This window comes from Molothrus ater, chromosome 3 (assembly GCF_012460135.2).
Source record: "Molothrus ater isolate BHLD 08-10-18 breed brown headed cowbird chromosome 3, BPBGC_Mater_1.1, whole genome shotgun sequence".
Taxonomy (NCBI): Eukaryota; Metazoa; Chordata; class Aves; order Passeriformes; family Icteridae; genus Molothrus; species Molothrus ater.
Window position 1 is genome coordinate 46,206,780 of NC_050480.2, and position 20,419 is coordinate 46,227,198.

General features: G+C 39.5%; 1 long non-coding RNA gene across 1 annotated transcript; it reads right to left on the reverse strand.

Moving 5' to 3' along the window:
• Positions 1–197: 197 nt before the first annotated feature.
• On the reverse strand, positions 198–19,888 carry LOC118685332 (uncharacterized). Its single transcript, XR_004979957.2, has 2 exons — positions 18,088–19,888; positions 198–2,784 (listed from the first exon to the last, which is right to left on the reverse strand). It is a non-coding gene; the product is annotated as an uncharacterized LOC118685332 (long non-coding RNA).
• Positions 19,889–20,419: the final 531 nt, after the last annotated feature.

The window sequence follows — 20,419 nt, forward strand, 5'->3', positions numbered from 1 at the left end:
TTTATATTTTGTACAGGCAAAAGTCAGAAAAATAAAAATAGAAATATTGAGAAATATATAAACCCAGAGATATTTAGAAATATCCATACTTGGAGTATAATCCAACCCCCATTTTAAAAGCTTTATTAGCAGAAACATCCCTCAGCGAATTCAGTAAAGCTACACCTCTGGAACTTTAGTTACCACCCAAGAATAACTAAAAAATCCTGTTTCTTTTTATTAAATGTTTTTCCTTCACATGTTGCTGATTTATTTTTCCCTGGAGAAATGAAATTGCTGGTTTAGAGACCAAGCTACATTTCCAGCCATGGCCCAAGAGACACAGCATCTTCTGCACTTCTGTCACGCCCCCAGCCCTGACACCTCCATCACAGGCATGTCTCTCCCTGCATGCTCCTGATCCAAGTGACTGGCTGACATATACATATATATATATATATATACACACAGATGCATACATACATGCACATACAAATACACACATATATATATGTGTACACTGTCTTTCAGTATTTCCTAAGTCTTCACTCTGACTTTTTTCTGGGAAGAATGTAGACTCCATTTTCAAGGCCTCTTCTCAGCCTCCTGTTTTTCTCCCTGAACAGACAGGTATTTGTGTCAGAGGAAGGGTTACGGCCCTCCAGCTGAGCATTGGCTGAAGCAAACATTATAGCAGTCTGTTCCCTTGGGCTTCCTTCTAGCTACTAGTTTGCAATCATATTGTCTTCTAATTTCAATGCAAATTGTATATCCTGCTATGTGTTATTTGGGGGAAAAACTGCTGAACTCATTAGAGAAGTTTTCATGTAATATATTTGCCATACTCCTCCTTATGGACCAAGAACTTTCTTTGGTACAGATGACTAAGGACATAATAAGATTTTGTATTTGCAGAGTTGCTGCTTCCCATTAGCTATTTTCAACATTGTGTTTGTTTCCTTCTGTGTTTGGATTCCTTTACAGCACTGATAAGTTTCCCTCTAGTCTTGTTCAATTTAATAGCTTTTAACCTGTCTGTTTTATTTATGTCTGCTTAAGTGCTTATTTAATCTTTTCCCTTATAACTATAATGACCTTCCACAGGTTACTATAATCCTAGAAGGTATGTGGGGAATTTAAAGATTTAAAAGTCGTTTGACTTCATAAATAATTTTTATTTTCTCATTATGGGGTTTATTTTTAAACCAAAAATGTTTCATTTTCTGTTGGATCAATGATTGTTTTTCACACATATTTTTTTCACATATATAGTAGTAAGCAAACTGAGACATTTTGGATTCTAAACAACTTTTTTCTTTTTTTTTACAGTTTGGTTAGTGAGAACTGCAAAGGGTCTTGATCTGACAGGGAAAATACACAGCATATTTATTCTTTGGTGTGGTCTAAAACTAGAATTTTATGCCATTAAAAGTAGTTACTTATCCAGGTTTTTGTTTATATTTTAAAAACTGAAAGAGTTATATTCTGCAGATAGCATTTACCCAGCAATATCACTGTAAAGCACATTTGTATTGATATTGCTGCTTCTTTCCTCCACTGTGAGTGCCTGACTTCTATTATATGCTGTACTTAAACTAACAGACTAACCTTTTAATGTCCCCTGGCAATTACAGAGCCATTAATTCAGCAAGACGTTGAAGCCTATACCTACTTTTAATGTGCAGATTTAATGACTGTATTCTACTTCTGATGTGGCCACCCTTCAGGAATGACTGTAATCCGTGTCTTTTGTCTCACACTGAGACAAAACACAAACAACTGGTGCCCATCTCCTTCACAGCAAGGTCCGTATCTTTGTCATCGCCACTACAGAAGCTGTTCTGCTTTGCAGCCCTGAACTCAGAGCTTGTCTTGATCTGTGAGCACATATGGCAGGAGTGCCTGCAGAGCACGAAGAGCTGTAGCGCAGCCCCAGAGCCAAAGGAGGCTTGAGAAATGGTACTGTCAGACACATACCCCAACCTCATTTCTGCCCCAAGACACAGTCCACAGTTACATAAATCAGAAAAGAAGAAACCTGGGAGATCTGGTGGTCCCAGCTGGTGATCATATGAATTATTCCTGTTTGTATATTGACAAATATATTGCACTGAATGAACAACCTGGTGATTTGTGTCAGGTTACACACATATCCTCCTCTCTTAGGCCCTGAGTAAGCGGTCAAGCTCTGCAGACAGGATCTGGCTCAATACCCTCCTGGGAGATTGCTGTCCTGAGACTCCTGACTGTCCAAGGGATGCCATACCTTTCTGACTCAGGTACAGCCCCACAAACTGATCTCACTGCCTTACAAATACCCCTTTTGTTTCTTCATGGTTCCTGCCTCTCAACTAACCTGCATTGCCTTGTTCTAGTCCTAGCTCATGTTTATCCGCAACTTTCAGTGCAAGCTCTTTGATTTCTTCACTTTGCTGTTGATTTGCTCTTTGGTTTGAGGTACCCATGATTTCTCAGTTTTCCTGGGTGCATTTCCATTTGGAGCCTTGGGCTGGTCTGTCCTTGGTGACTGACTCCTGGTCTTGAGTTTCTTCCGTTTCAGTGGCTGGACCCACCCCAACTACACTCACTTAGCACAAGTATTCCACTTGTGGCTCCTTAATAACTTCCGTTCAAAGCCACCTTTCTGAATGGGAATTACAAAACATGATATCCCACTGTTGACGCGGAACATTTGGCACACAGCTTATCTGCACGATAACTCAGCCGCCGGTGGGATAGGTCGTGTGGGCAATGTCGGGTTGTGGCTTAGGAGAAGATGCAAGAATGCGGGAGAATGTGGCGTCCCTGCAAGATAAATCACACTTGTCAAGATCTTCAACGGCTCGTACTGTTTTCACAGACAATTAGGCACCTAAATGCCTTTGGACATAGTGCACCTGTTTTTTAGTTTGGAGTTCTTTCTAACATTGTGGATTTAAGCCAGGAAAGCACTCTAAGCAGCAGTAATTTTGATCCTGTTTTTTTCAGTACTTTATCTTTGCTATGTTGAAAACAACTCGAAAATATGTCTCTACCTAGACAGGGTAGCATCCCATCCCAGAACATGAGTAAATACTTCATACAACCCCCGATAAAGAACTTCATTAACATGGTTAAAGGTATTCCTGGCAAAAGTGCCATCTCTGTATTTCACAGTCATCACAAATGAAACATTCTTAGTATTGCCTTGTTCTGACTTCAAATATAACTTACTCTGTGCACACCTTATACACCTTAGAAGGAAAAAAAACTGTTATTACATTTCTTTAGCTTCTTTCACTTCATTCCCATCAAAATTTCATTTAAACTCTCTAGATGCCCTGAGCCCATCTATGTGCTCCAGGCACTCAGGCTTTCAGGTAGTTGAAAGTTGTTTCTGCTTTGTTTGCTCTTTGGGAGCAAATAATGGCTCCTCACACATCTACCTTTGAAAAGTCTCCAGAAGGCTCACAAATTCACTTTACCAGATTAAATAAGACTTGTCTACACAGGGCCTGAAGAACATTTCTCCTTGATTAAAATTTTTTTTCTTCCCTGGGGATGATTCCAGCTTTGACCAATGAAGTGCCTCTCAACACTATCTTTAAAGCTATGGTTCATAAAGTCATGAACACTACAAAACCTTTCAATTCTCCTAAATAACTTGAGGAACCTGAGCTACACAGAATCCTTCAAAAACTGCTAATCTAGAATGAAAGCAGTCATCTCATGTGCCAAAACATCACACGTCCTACAATATCTGTTTCATTCGCTCTATGACCAGTCTAGACTTTTGTTTGTAACAACTTTCAGTGACAATTAAAAGAAAAAAAAATGTAAATCTCTCTGAAGTCTGGTTTTCTCTTTCTCTAAATTAACCTTAGACACTCTTTCTCCCTGTTTTGATGATGCTCTACTGGTTTTAGAGCAGACAATCCTCCCAAAATCTGGGCTGATATGAATGATGAAGTCACAAGTTAATTTCCACTCCATTCTATTATCTCTGGTTAGATTGCAGTATTATCTAGACAAAGAAGAGAGATGAGTAGCAGAGAACAGAAGCCCATTTGAGATGAGTTCTCTTCCTTCTTCTCTGCCATGAGGGGCTGTGAGGACATCTGGATCTCTAGGGAACATCACTAAATAGGACCAGATAACCTCAAAATATTAGAGCCAGACCAGCCCTGTCATGTATGATTCACTTGCTGTATAACGCCTAATAAAGGCAATATGTGTGGAACCAGGAAGGCAGCCAATGCAGCTTCTTCCAAGAACTGTGAGTAATTAACAGGGTCTCTGGTTAATTTCTTTCATGAAAAAGTGTTGAGTGAGATTCTTACAAGTGGTACTTTTTGTGTGATGTCTCCCTCTACTCCCAAACAGCACAAGTTCATGCAACTTGAAAGGGAGAAAAAGTAAAATTCAAGTTTCAGAATTTGGGAAGAGTTTGTCTCCAGCTGCATCAGCTAGTGTATCTTTGCTTCACTTTAGGTCTTCATCTCCTGGTGGTTTTCCTCTCAAAATCTGGTTCTATAACCCAGCTGTAATTATTGTATCCTCATATAATATGCCCAAGCTTCTTCCTTTTTGAATCTTTAGCTTCTTCTTTTTTGAAGTGTTTCAAATCTCTAGTGTTTCAGAGGAAAAATCATTCAGAACTTCCCTGAGATGAAAGAAGCCTAATTAGTTCCATCATGTTGCAAAGGAGAAGAAATTCACAAAAAGCTACATATTGTCCTTGCTTGTGGATCTCATGTCCTGCAGCTATGAAGAGGAAAGCAAAATTCTCAGTCTGCTGTTACTGTTACACTTTGTAAGGAATGCTCCATCTTTTTTTGCTCTCTGTGTACTTCAGGCTTCCCCTGGTACTGCTCTTGAAGCAGCCATTGCTGTCCATGACTGAGGTCATGTCTCCTTTGAACTTAACAAGCACTTTTTTCCTCACTACAACAGACCAAGAAGGTTGTGGAAGATGTTTGAGCTTCCCAAAGCAAACAAAGCCTACCCCACCCCAAGCAGCAGAAGATGCTCCAATCGAACAAATAAAATGATGGGTGGTTCCTTCTGACAGTGGGGCAGATTTTAAGTGACAAGAATCCTGCCAGGGATATGTTGAGGATGGAGTACATGTGATAACAATTTAATATGTGCATCACACAAGGCAGAAGTTAATATCCCTTGTTATATTAATATCACATGGCACTATTGAATTTGATATTTTAATTAAACCTAAATATATCTCACTGATAGTGATTGGCCCTGGATGTTTTGGGAAATACACAAGCATTTAACTGAAACCATCAGTTCAAACAAAAGACTGTGTCCTCTTCAATATTTCAAATGTATTATGAACATGTCAGCTAATTGTTCTGAAGAAATAATACTAAGCTGCTTCTGAATTAGTTGATGAGGTGACAGAGCACAGAATATCTTATAATGTAATGTTTGCCACATATGGCTGTCTCTGCAGGCCCTTGAAAACATAATTCCTGCTCCCTTTATGTTCAGCATCTTTGCTGGCAACATGGGCAGTGGCATTGAGTGCACCCTCAGCAATTTTACTGCTGCACCAAGCTGAGTGGTGTCACTGAGTGGCAGTGGACATGCTGTAGTGAAGGGATGCCATCCAGAGAGACCTTGACGCACGTGAGAGATGGGCTGATGCAAAACTCATTGAGATAAACAAAGCAAAGTGCAAGGTCTTACACCTGGGTCCTAGCAATCCCAGGAATAGCTCCAGGCTGGGCAGAAAAGTAATTGAGAGCAGCCCTGAGGAGAAGGACTTGGGCGTGATGGTTGACGAAAAACTCAACATAAGCCAGCAGTGTGTGCTGGCAACCCAGAAAGATTCTCCAGTGGAATCCTGGGTTGCATCATAAGGAGTCTGGTCAGCAGGTTGATGGAGGGAATTTTCCCATTCTACTTTGCTCTTGTGACACCCCACCTGGAGTATTGTATTCAGTTCTGGTGTCCCCAGCATAAGGACACGGAACAGTTGGAGCAAGTCAAAGGAGGGCCATGAGTTAGTGGACTGGAGCAACTTCCCTGAAAAGGTGGACGAGACAGTTGGGGCTGTTCATCCTGGAGAAGAGAAGGTTTTGTGAGACTTCACATCAACCTTCCAGTGCCTGCAGGGGGCCTACAGGGAAACTGTCAAGGGACTCTTCATCAGGAGCTGTAGTGATGGAACAAGGAGTAACATTTGCAAACAAAATTACAGAAAAAAAGGTTAGTTATGGTGAAGAAATTCTTTATAGTGAGGGTGATAAGATACTAGAACAGGTTGCCCAGGAAGGTTGTGGATGCCCCAGCCCAGGCAAGTGTTTAAGATCAGGTAGGAGAAGACCTTGGGCAACCTATTCTAGTGAAAGCTGTCCCTTCCCATGGCAGGGGAGGTTGGGACTAGATGATATTTAGGGTCTCTTCCAACCCTTAACATTTTATGATTCTAATTAATTTTCTTAAGAGACTTTTTCATAATAGGAAATAAATAGATGTGATCAGAGACCATTAAAACTGAATAACAACAAAAAAATTGTATCACTACAAAACCATTTACTTGTGTTGGATGAAACAGAATGGACTGAGATTGGGCCAGAATAAGTGCAGTCTTTTATTTGCTGGAAATCTAGGAATATTTATATGTATTTTTAAGTGAAATATGTCGGTTAGAACAGCACCAGCTTGTTTTAATTGTACAATTTGACCATGAATTGAATTATTTTTGCCAAGTTGTGTTAATTTAACTGGCCAGTTTTATAAAATTTATGCACAGTTAATACTTAATTTATCAACTTCATGTAAATGATGGAATTCTTTCTTTCTCTTTGCTCCTAATGTCACACAATAATGTCTGTCCATTTCTGACTAAATTATCCATCAAAACTTTGAGAGATATATGTGCAGTAACTAACATAGCACATTGTTTCTTAATTCCTTCAGTTCCTTCTTTATTTTTTTTAGTTATTAAGAGATCTTTGTCAGCTCTGGGTGGATTCACACTGAAGTCTTCTTTTAAATAAAACATGATCCCAACTACTGTGTGTTATGCAATAAAAATTATGTATGTAAAGAGATAATATTTAAGGAGAGTGAATTTAAGGAAAAATTAAATAAAGATTTGTCTTTTCTTCTTCTTGAAGAGACAAGGAATTTCTCGGATTCAAGCTCTGTCCTTTACCACAAAAATACAATGTCAGGTTCAAACTGATAAAAGAGCAGAACTACCAAAAAAAAAAAAATACATTTCAGGAGAAAATCTGGCATCTGAAGAGTTCTATCACAAATTCTAGGAGCAAGGTGTGCCATCTTCCCGCTCCAGCCATCCTCACTTCCATGAGGATGCTTGCTGCTAACCCAGCTCACCTGCCACCCTCTGGGAGGCTGAGCCAGAATCTAAATGAATGCAGATGAGTGTCCATTCTCAAAAATCAACTAACTTTTATTAACATTCAAGAAAACTGTTGAGGGAGTTTGTGGTCTTTTGTGGTCTATAGCAGTCCACAGCTTCCTTGCAAGGGGAAGCTGAGGGGCAAGCACCAATCTCTTCTCTCTGGTGCCCAGGGACAGAACATAAGGGAAGGGTATGAAGTTGTGTCAGGGGAGGTTTGGATTAGATATTAGAAAAGGGTTCTTTATCCAGAGCATGGCTGGACACTGGTACAGGGAAGTGATCACAGCACCAGCCTGAGAGAGTTTGAGAAGTGCTTGGACAATGCTCTCAGGCACAGGGTGTGACTCCTGGGGTGTCCTGTGCGTGGCCAGGAGTTGAACTCAATGGTGCTTTTGGGTCCCTTCCAGCACAGGATATTCCTTGGTTCCTTATATTTTCTTAGTGATGGACTAGGATCATTACCAGAATAATAGACATCAAAGGTAGGGTGCTTCAGGTATCTATACCAATCACTTTGTAATTATTCAATTTGATTATAAGATTTGATAATGAGACGTATTACTGTTCACATAGATGCTTATCCATTTTGATGTCAATCAGAGATGAAATACACTATCTATTTTAATTTATGGTAAATTATGCAGGGACCAGGAGGCGCTCAGCCATAGGGAACACAGAGCAGTCCAGGCAGTGCAGGTATGTTTATTATTTTACAGGCTCTGCAGCAGTTGTCATGAGTGCTTGACACTGCATGTGGAAAAGCAGTGCTTTCTCTAAATGATGTATTTGATTACAACCAAGTATTTATAAAGCTTCCAGCTGCAAAGAACTTAAGGATCTTAAGCAAGTTAAAAATGACAGTACTGCCATGTGTACTTATCTCTCTTTTCATGCCATGCTATTTAAGATCTGAATAATCCACTTTTCTATATATGATGATAAGCCTGGGTAGGAATAAGGAGAAATTCACAGGCTAATGAAATAAGATTAGACCATTTAAATCATTCTGGAAACCAGAAGGCAGTGCACCCCATAGTTATTTTTGTTCTAGTCCTAGATCCGTACTTTCATTTAACAACCTCATGAATCCTTTAGTTGAAAAGGAAGGCGTATGTTGCTCCTAGCAAGCCAGCTTACATAATTAGAAGTAAACAAACAAACTTCTGAATATATAAGCATGTCTACAGATCTGTTTTCAATACCATCACTGTCTGCTTAAATGTTATGTAAGAGGGCAGGCTTAGTGCTATTCCCTCTAACCACAAGGAAATTCAAAAACATTCAGAGATAAAAGTTAGAAGTTCTGCTGCTCCTGAAGTGCTCTGGGTACGCATAGTGAGAAAATTACTTCATGTCATAAAGTATCATATGCTTCATTCAGATGTCCTGGACATCTGCAGTGGAAAAATGGACTTCAGATGAGCAAAACTCCATAGTGTAGCTATAGCAAGGGGACTTGCCCATATGCCTTCTAATTTTCACAATTGGCATAATTTTCTAAATCCAGGGCCTGTGGGAATGGAATAATCTGGAATTGGAGTGGTCAGGATGAGAAGAAAACAGACATAAGGAAAAGTCTGCGAAAGCTCTGGTCACAGAAGGATTTGACAACTACAAAGTTACATACAAAGACATGGAGAAGCAATAGGTAAAAGGTGCAGCATAGCACCTAGAAAAATGATGTGTTAAAGAGAAGGGGACATCACAATTCTCTGATGTATCAGTCCACTTTCCTCTGAAAGTTCATTGGGCTGGTGCAAAGAACTCAGAGAATATTTTAAGGACCTCAAATAATTAAAGTTTTGCTTATGCAATTTTTCATATTCTGATTAAGTAATGAAATTTTACTCAAGGAAGCCTCTGTGGATGGGACACAAGTACAAGTACTCTAACGCTTGATGCGTTAGATCACTCATCCACTCCTGGTGTTATTTATGTTACTCGGGTAACATAAACAATACCAGGTAACCATTGCAATAAGAATGCCAAATACAGAAACTACGAATGATCTGAAGTATATTCTTTTGGTAAAATATTGCTGAGTGCCTCTAAATACTGATCAAGTCTGATGAATCTATAATTTGCAAGTGAACTTTGAATAAGTATGGAAAGAGTCCTAGAGCAAATTGTTATCTATAGTAGTTCTTTGCAGCATGATCTCTTCCCCCTCACCTAGAACATATGTCTAAGATTGGATCATAGTTCACATCTCTACCACACACACACACACACACAAACACACACACAAACACAAACAAACTAACAAAAAAACACCACCCAGAAACTCCAAAACCAAGCCTCATAAAAAACCAACTGAACAAACCAAACTAAAAAAAAACCAAAACCAACAAAACAACAAAAACCACCACAATGTATTTTTTTCTTCTGTAAGAATCAAAGACCATAGTTTAAAATAACCAAAGATCAAAGTTTGTCTAAAGCTTGGCTTGGGTTTTCCTTTGGGTATGCGACTATTGTACCAACTTTTAAGTGCTCAAAGAGAGAAGACAAGAGACATAATGCTTGAAAGTTAAGTACCTTACTTCACATTGACTTATTGCTTATCAAGGCCCAAGAGGAATCTTAAAAATCTTTAAATTCTCAACTCAAATCCATAGCTCTAGCTAAGCAAATTATGATCTTTTTAATAAGATTAACGAGTCTAGATTCAAAAGTTAGAAGTGATGGATAATGTAGTAAGTCCTTCCCTGCTTATGCAATTCTTATAACCTTTATTTTAATCTGAATATTTCAAAACACAGCTTTCTGATACTGGATCTTGTTATGCCTTTGTCTGCTGGATTAAAGAGTTCTCAAAGCATTCCTGAAGTGGTTTCCTGAATGCTTTCCAATTTTTCAAAATCCTTTTGAAGGTGTAGATACTGGGGCTGGACACGGTATTCCAGCTGACAGTTAAGTTTCATTACCTTGAAATAAGGATTAACTGAGAAGTCAAAACTACATAACTTGGTGTAGTGACATTTCACCTTTGGTGACCTGGCTTAAAATCTGTGTTTGGTCAGCAAAGGAAATTGTTTTTCTAATCTTATCCAAGCCCCTTCTGACGTTTTTCCATATCAAAAAGAATTGCTTTCACTGGCATAATTTTCCTTCATGACTAAGGACAGGCCTAGCACTGGGCAGGCTGAATAACAGGTTTGAATGGCAAGGACACACTGCCAGAGCTGTGTTCGTCCTGAGCGCAGGCTGTGGCTCCTGTGCTCCCAGGCACAAACACTCTGGAGCAAACACTGCGTGCACATGAGCAGCAGCCACTCACTTTCCCCTTCCCTGACCTCAGGCACTGCCAGTGCAGCCCCAGCAGGATCCCTTCTCCCCTTTGCTTGGTGATCCTGCCTGAACAGCAGTGAAGGAAGCAATTTTCTTTGCAGCCTCCAAGTGAAATGGTATTTCACTGCTGCAAAACTACACTAAGACTTGAGGCTTGTGAGATGAGTTTCAGGAAGCAACCTAATTTAAAAACCCTTTTTGCACTACAGAATATTGCCAAACAATATGCAATTAAGAGAGTGAGATGTTTCCAAGTAGTTTTTCTTCAATAAGTTAAAAAATTAAGACCACATACCAAGTACTTAGATAGTGATATCTTCAAGGCTATGAAGATAGAAAGGTAGGTGAAAAAGGAAAGAACATAGTTGATGAAAAGAATCACTATATTATTAGAATATTATTAGGATAATATAGTTGCTCATTTATGGGGTTTGGATAGACTCATTATTATTTAAATACATATGCATTAGCATATACATAGCTATATTCTAATACAGAGCTTTTTGCTTGCCAAACCCTCGTTTTTCACTGCAAGATAAAATTACAACATAGTTGTTGGGATTCATCTGACACAATTTTACCTTCTAAAGTATTAATTATCAACTTTAAGTATTCACCTAGGTGCCCTTTTGTGACTGGCAGAAGGAAAAAGATATCCCTTGAGTTATTGGTATCATAGCCTCACAAATGGCATCAGAAGAAATTATTTGCCCTATAAACATGCTTCTTTCTCTCCAATGAGTATCAAAAAAGCTCACAAAGTCTTTTGTATTTTATGTGATTTTTAAGAAATTGAAGTTAATTAGTTGTAGATATCCCCACCAATGCAGGTTAGAAATTTATATGGATATTAATGGCTACAGTCAGTGTTTCATCAAAACAACAAATAATCATAAACTTCTTTGTAGCACATTTTTAATGCAGTGGTGCCAGCTATTGTGAAGAAGATAGGATGAGGAATAGTCAGAAGGTGTGTGAGAGCCCTGAAAGAAATCCTATGCTAATTTCAAGAGCTATTGATGTATCTGATGTTTGTAACATGTGATATTGAACCAATACTCCAGGAGGATTTTCAAGGAAGAGGGAGATAATCAGAAAATCATTAGTGAAGAAGGGTCAATGAACCCTTTGTTTTTTGCATCAAAATGTCCTGTAGTACTTGGGACAGCCTTGCCATACTCCTAACTAGGAAGTCATTATATGACAGCTGTATCCAGCTTAAAGTGTTGGTTAGAAAAATTTGGTTGCTTAGAAAGTCATGCCTTTTGGTTAGAAAACAGACTGTGTGTGCCAGAGGGCTAAACTGGATGTTTCCACTGCTTTGCTGAAGGAAGAGCTGGGATGTGGGAAGTTGTCAGAATCCTAGCTGGAAGCAGCCCAGCTGTGCTCAGTTTCCCTTTCCCCCTGGAAGTCCCAGAAGCAGCAAGCCTGGGCTGCTAGTGCATTTCCTTGTCCCTTTCTGTTCTATACTCCTGCCCACTCTTCTTCTCCTGTCCATGATGAGAATGTCTGGCTCTTGCCCTGATTCACTTCAATTCCAGTCTTGGAATGGAAAAAAATCAGCTCTGCTTGCACAACTGAGATTCACAATCTGTCCCTCATTATTAAACGCTGGCAGACTTGAAAGTGTGCATGCACAACATGGGGAGGTGAGCCTTTGACATGGGGAGCTCTCTGAAAGAGGTTGAAAAACTCTTTCATACAGAAACAGTGGTTTGGTTTCAAATTGATGCACTCTACATTGAAACGTCAGGTTTTTTTGCTGTTCTGTAATTTCCACTAACCTGTTTCAAAATCTCAAACAAAATTTTGTTTAGAGTCAAAATATCCATCAATTAATAATAATCATATTTATAATCTTTTGTTCTGTTATACTTAGTAATTTCATTGCTTTCTTAAAAATATGAAAAATAGAGTAACAGAATATTTAAAGTAGAAATATTAATGTTTCAAAGTTTCTATTTTTTCCTGAATCTGTTCAAAACTTCCTGGAGAAAATACAAGATTATTCTTCAAGCAGAAACATTCCTCAACAAAATTTTCTTTTAAAAGGCTCTTGATGAGATGTATTTGGATTTCTGAGCAACTATTGCCTTAAATCATTTCATCACTGAGTTCTGTAAAAAGGAACCTCACTTGGTGGAAAATAAGTAACATCCAAGCAGCCTCATCTGGAAGAGTATTAGCAGTAGCAGAGATCTGCAAGGTTTTCATTTGCTTAACAGAATGCCTTCAAAGTTTGTAAACTAGTAATATTTCCTGCTTCAGAAGGAATAAGGGTAAAAAAAATAGCTTATAATTCAGATTCAAGGAAGAGTATGAAAAAATTGCTTACTTTCTTGCGAAATAAAATGTAAGATGAAATAAATGTTCTTAGGAGTTTAGTAGATATAGAGAGTGTGGTCAAACACTGGAATAGGCTTCCTAGAGAAGTGTCCAATGCCCAAATCCTTTCAGTGCCTTAAAGAGGCGTTTGGACAATGCCTTTAACATGTATTAAACTTGGTCAGCCCTTGGTCAGTCTGATGAATCTGATGGATCAGACTACAGGATCATTGTAGGTCCCTTCCAACTCAAGTAGTTCTATTCTATTCTAGTCTAGTCTAGTCTAGTCTAGTCTAGTCTAGTCTATTCTCTTCTCTAAGCAAAACAGTTCCTAAAACACCCTTGGACTTTCAGGGACTTCAACTGTTTCAGGCATATGCAGATTTGGTATAATTAAAAAACAACAGTGTAATGAACTTTATGTAGGTATGCTCACCATGCTCACCATTCAAACTGCACTGCACTTTTCAAAGAACACATCTGTGTGTACTAGATTTTGAGAAACCATAGCTGTTACCTTATTGTCACCTGCCATTTAAAACAATAACCAAGCTCCCCTAGATGGAGTAGAACAATGCTGAGCACATCGGGGAGTACCAGTTGTGCTATGAAAACAGTGGTTGATAATATACTGCACACCAAGAGGAAATATCTTGTGATTTCCCCATGTGTTATTAGTATGTAATTAGTTGAGCAGAGCACAGGAGTTTAGATGCAGGCATGGACAAGTGCAAAAGGTGGGCTAACAGAGTGAAAGAGAAAAAGGAAAGATGGACTATTGCTTAAACTCTTTGAAGGTTATCAGCACCACCAGGTATTAATGATCTGCCTTAAAAGCCCAAAGATAGAACCTGTGTGCCTCTGTAGTCACAGCACAAGAACTCTCTCCACAGCTAAAACTCCTTATTTACTCATCTGAATTGGGTGCTGGAAGACAAAGAAAGGAAAGTAATTTGAAAATTTTACTTCAGTTCTCTGGTGTTCACGTGTTATCAATCCTTTGCGTGAACCCAAGTTACAAATCACAGCAGCACACTAACATTAACAGGGCTCTCTCAGTCCAGAACCAGACAGGCTTGCTTCTCAGCTTAATAGACTTATTTAAGAAAAAAACCCAAACAACAAAAATCCCAAACCTATATATGGAAAGAATGTGTTTCCATCACAAGACTAATAAAATATACAGTTTTGGCTTCCCTCCATCTAGTGGCAACCAGACAGAAATCCTCTCCCCTCCTTCCCCAAACTAGCAGTGTGTGAGCTATGGCTAAAAGTTAGTTTTGCACGTGTGTGGCAGGGTTTGGGCTTGTTTATAGTCACTGAAGTCCAGGAGTTGCCAATTCATGGGTTTTGATGTGCTTGCCACTGACAGATCATGGTTGCCATTGCACCCCACCCCTGGTGTGGAGCCTGGAATGGGAACTGCTCAAGAGGAGGCAGGAGGAGAAATTTCCCAATGTAGATGGAAGCAAAGATCTGCTGAATGCCTGTAAATGAGTCGTGCTGCGGTAGAAAGGTCTGAGAAAAATGCATTTGTAACTTCTGATGAAGGTTTCTTAAGCAATGGAAAGGCAACAGAGAAGGGGCAGTTTCATTCATCATCAAATGTGTCCCTGAGTCCTCAGTAAAAAATCTGGGCTCAAGCTTTCTTATTCTGGTGTGCTGGAAGCAGACTAGTTCTTACAAAGTCTTTTAGCTATTCACATGCCTGTCCTTGCTTGAAATTATTTTTCTCTGATGTTTTATCTGAGCTTGCAACACTTGGGATTCCATGTGAGTTTCTGAACAGGACAAAAGTCACAGGAAGGTAAGGCACCTCTCTGTCTGCATCCGGGTCCACGCTCATAAGCAAAGCATTCTCTCTGAGCATATCAGTTCTCACATGAACTTGCCCTAGTGTTAGGTTGGATTTTATATTGGATGTAGATATATTGAATGGTCTGTGCAAAATGTATCCAAATACAACAACTGAATTTTAGGAATGTTCAAATATCATTGAGATCCATAAGCTTTAATTAAAGTATAAAATTAATTCTATATGTGTGGGCACACACAGACACAGAGTACATATTTTAATACCTGTATATATACAATTGCATATACATAATGCAACCGTTTCTTACATAACTTAGCAAAGGATCTGGGTCTCATTCTCCTGTATTTTGTATAATGGACAGTTTAAAAACAATCTTTCTGAGGTTCTTTGTGAAGGCAGATATAGAAAGTAATTTTACATGGTCTCTCTATCAATCAGGGTAAGAAAAGAAACAAATATAGTGAGATAATTTTTATGAAGCGTAACTGAATCATGCCTCTGTTTTCATTAAAATCATATAGCAATTAGTAAGTGATGATCTGGTTTAGAAGAAGGAACATATTGTTTTTGTACACTGTGCTTTGTGTATTGCTTGGGCTAAATTAAGACAAATAACCAAGACAATATTTTTCTTTGATATCAGTAAATATTGGCATCAAGAAACCTATTGCCCCATTATTTTTAATGGGAAGAATTCAGTCTAAACCTTTTTTTCATCAAGTTGAGGAGGTGATGTCATATGGTAAAGGCTGGATATTCCAAATAAATCACTAACAAGTCATTTTGGCTGAGCAGTATGTGTATCAGATATGCAACTGAACATGTCTGGAAGAAAATGCATTATTGTCATAAGACTTAGGAGTCAGAGCCTGATGAGTTTGTGTATCTTGCAAACAGTTACACAAGTAACCAGACATTTCCTGCACAACTCAACATTTTTAAGGGAATGTCCTAGACTTTATAGCAAATAACCTTGGATTACACGCTCAGACCCTGATTCAGCACCCACTGCTGAGTGTTTCACTCTCTTCCTGCAGGCCCTCGCACGGCATGTTCGTCAAATGTGCGTTGTAAAATCCACTGCAATATCCAAAGGGCGCCAGTGACTGAGCTTTAGGCATTAGTGTGTGTCAGACCTGCCTTCCCCAAGACGTGGCAGCAGCTTACAACTACAGGCCACCTTCTCTACTTTTCTTAGTCTCTGATCCTGAGGGTCCCAAACGATTTAGAGCCCAGGGAACTGGACTCACCCCCCCAGCACCCAGAAGCTGCTCTGGTGCCCTGTGCTTGTTCTGCTCATTGCAGATGCCTGCCCCAGGTGGGGATTGCTCCAGCTCCAGCCTCATGGCCACCAGCAGGGCTAGGCAGGCACTCTTTTGTCCACTGCTGGGCTTCAGTCTCCACATGGGAAGCCATGGATGTGTAAGTGTCTGGCTATGGGTGTCTGGCTCCAAGGCAGATGTCCTGGAGGATGAATTAAGCTCCCCATGGGGAGTGTGCAGTAGATTTAACTGCCTCATAGGCAGTGTGGGCTATCCAAAGGTTATGAGGGTATCTACTAAAGCTCCTGCTAATTTGATCTGCCATAAATCCTTAAAGGTTTTATCAGCAGGAGGAATCCAAAAATAAGCTCATTACTCTTTCTCACCAATTGACTGTGATCTTTTTCCCTAATTTCACGACCTAACCTTATGAATTGACAGAAAACAGAGTATCAGTGGACAAATTAGACCTCTTCCTGATCACAATGTAGCAGAAGAGGAGCTATGCCAGTATAAGCTTGGTTTATACAAGACTCAATTTTTGCAGCAGGGTTACTGAGGATCCACCCTGCAGAGAATCAGAGCAGATGTGTAAAGTCTGCGTGGAAATAGGAGCCTTCCTTTCTGATCGATCTGCACTGATACCTCAGGCATAGATTAGACCCCAGGAAGGGCATTTCTCATGCTATAAAGTCTGGAGGTGGGTGAATATTTTTACAATCAAAGTGAGGCTGGGGAAGAGAAAAAAATGAATAAAAAGAAAAAGCTGGCATGTCTCCAGGAAGCTCTGTTTTTCATTTCACCTGAACTGTTTAGAATTTTTACAACTGAAAATTGCTTCTTTCCATCTGTGAAGCATTTGTTTCTTGGAAAAGATGCACAAAGCCAAGACATGAAAGACATTTGAAATAAATAAATAAACTAATGCATTCTTTGGAGAATCCATGCTGTTTCCCTACTGCTCCCCATTTTCTTATGAAGACCTCTCCACAGATGGAGGGCAGCCGTGGTGTCCTCAGCAGTAATGAGTGAGGGAAAATAATTTCAGTAAGTAAATTACAGTAGCTCATATGCCTGCAGTGTTAATAGATTCTGTTTCTAAAGCATAGGCCACAAAGTAGTTTAGTGAGAGGAGGGCATCTTTCATATATGTGCATTCAAAAATGTTACAATTTCCAAAGAATAGTTACCTAATAGAATCATCTGTGGGTAGTACTGCCTGGCGTAAATACTTTGTGCAGGAATGGCATGGAAGATGTCAAGTGAGGCTACGGCACACAATACAGTGCTTTGTTCAGTGCCTCTGTTGACATTATGGTAGCTGAAGATTGTTTTGTACAGCTCAGTAGAGAAAGAGATAAAACAAGCCATTTCTCTGGTCCTTCCCTAACATCCCAAAGTGCGTAAGCACCCAATAACAAAAATAAAATGGCAGTGGTAGCTATTGCCAGGTTCATAACTCCTCCTGCTCCTGTATGACTACATCCCTCTTTAAAAGGCATCACAAAGAAAATTACCCAGAATATCTCAACAAAAACTATGGCAGGTAATTGAGGAATTTTCCTCTGCCCTTTAATCTGAAATGATTGCAGCATAGCAGAGAGAAGGATGTCTAAGTAAGGACAACACCAAGGGCAGATACTTGCTCAGAAAGAACTGAATTCTTTCAACTGACTTGGGCCAAAGGATGCTGGCTCATGCTGTCTGCAGGTTTTACCCTGTGCTTTTCTCCCTGGAAAGGAGTTGCCAAGTGTCCTTCCATATGCTCCTGGTAGTGAGAGAGTTCAATTAGTGACAGCTATCAAATTCTGCCTGCCCAGAAGCAGGGATCTGTGTTTGCTAAGGGTTTCACTGGATTCAGAATCAGAAAGCAAATGTTGCATTAGCAGGCAATAGAAAAAGTTATTGGGCTGTCGTCTCTCAAAGTGATTAATTATTTAATGTGACTAAAGCAATTGATTTATTAAGTATTTAATAGAACTTCTAATTGTTGCTTAGCAACTATAAAAAAGTGGAAGGAGCTATTTTGGAATATTGCATACCATTCTACTGTCAGGTGTGTTGATTTGCAGCTAGGTGGTGGCACCAGCCTCCATGGTCGACCAAACGAGACCACATTTCCTTCATGATTTGTGTTGCTGGAGCTAGGGATTGTATTTGAAGAATGCAAGAGAGGAGCCAGGTCTGGTAAGGGCCTGAGGAATCCTTTTGTTATTCAGATTGAAAGCTTGGCTGGTTATGTTGAGAACAGAGAAGATTTGCTCCCTCCTCCTTAACTATCCTGGAGAACAGAAAACATGGATGAGATCTCCTTTGGAAGCTCATATATTGCTGAAAAATAGACTCAAGAGTAAATCTATTCTTCTTAAATCTTTTCTTTAGCTTACTGTAATTTTGGGTGCACCAAATATCAAGCTTTGATGAAGAAAAAAAAGAAGAGAAAACCCATAAAGGCCATGTGTTTGATCCCAGGCTCAGCAAGGTGTTGTTCCATAGATGAATTTGCAAACCTCGGTTCTATCACTCTGCTAAAGTGAGAGCTATCAGGGTCTCCTTAATGTGTTACACAAAAGGGCTGCAGCACACAAAGCCTGGAACACATCAGTGTACAGATCCCAAGAGGGTCCTGTGGAGTCTATTACTTTGATGAAGTGGTATTTAAAATTGCATTACCCAGCAGCTGTTTAACCCTCCAGATGTTGCCCCTGTGGAGTGTTTAATAGGACGTGAAGTGCTGGTAGGCTAGGCCATAACCTCATGTCATCCATTCAGCAGGTCACATCAGGTCTTACCGTCTTCTACTAAATCAATACAGGATGACCTGACATAGCAACTTTCCTCATCTGCTGTTCTTTTTTCTCTTTATTTTTCCAATTCTGAGTAGAAAAATCGGAAGAAAACAAAACGAATCCAAAGGAATTGGAGAAAAGAAGGAGATCTGAAAGCAAACAAAGTCTCAGAAAATTTTGTTAAAATCTCAGTTCGTGTTTTCCCCTTGTGTGCGCTGACAGCCCCGATCCAGCAGCTTGGTGCTGCCATCTGCTGTTGCTCCTGCCACTCAAGCTGCCCACGTTTTTGAGCAAAAATAAATCAGCATAATGAATAAATAAAAGGTAAATAAAAAGGGAAATAGGTAAAGAAGCCTAGAATGGGAAAATCTCAACCTTTAATTTTTGGCAGCATTTTCGAATCCTTGTGTAACATGTTAATAGTAATTCTTAGGGTCATCAAAAAGATGAGGCGTGATCAACTCAACTTTTGGGAACATTTAGTCTGGAATTTCCTGTGGCTATTAGGTCGAGGACCTGATGCTCCACAGTGTTTTTCATGGTTTAGATATTTGGTGCCACAGGTATTTGGTTTACAGAGCTGGCTTCCAAAATCAATTAAAACCAATCAAGGAACAAACTTGTTTTGATTAGCACAGGGCACCTGTTAGATCACATTTGCAAAGATGAAACTTTCTGTCTGAAGGCTGGATACCCTCTGGTGCATCATCAGCTTTTAAGAACATTAACAAAATCTCTTTGTTCACCAGAAGGAATTCAGCTGGCATATGACTTGTCCCATCACCCCTCACTAGGCTGTCCGGTATCTAGCTGGGCTGTAGTTCTGCCACCATCTGGGTTAAAACACAGTACTGACAGGAATTTAGTTTTGGAGGTAGATATGAAAATGAGGAGTGAACTTTTGTTGTGGAGGTTTCTTGCAGCACAAACAAATTTGAACTTTTTATAGAGTAAAAACATTGACATCCAGGAAGTTGAAAATAAAAAACATTTTACTCTTATTACACAGACCTCTATTTTTTCCTTCCATACTTTTTTTTTTTTTTTTTTTTTTTTTTTTGGTGTGGAAACCTATTTAAATTTCTCAGCCAAATCTTTACCAAAGATTTTAACAGGGCCAAGATTTCAATCCTTGCTGGCCAGTGTTAGCACAAATGTGATGGCTGCTACTATGATTATATCTATGGAGAACTGGTACTTAGAGGAAATAACAGTTTACTGGCATCTCTTCTAGTGAAGTTTTTGAGATTCAAGTATCAAGAATGTAGACACGTATTGAGCTCACTGTGCCAGCACAAATAATCTCTTGACACATGACTGCAGCCGCAGAAATCAGTGCCAGCATGACTCTCTCAAATTTGAAAGAATTGACCACTTCCTCTCACTGTTACAAAACCCTGTGTAGGAATGTAAAACAGATACTAGAGCACATGACAGCTCAGAAATGGATGTCTGTCACACCAAACCCTTGACAAATGTGTTTTTCATCACCTGGCTTCACCTTCTGTTATTCTAATAGCATCCTATGGAGTGGTATCCTATGGAGTGGTATCTTGGAAGTACTGTAGAATCTCCTTGCCTGATA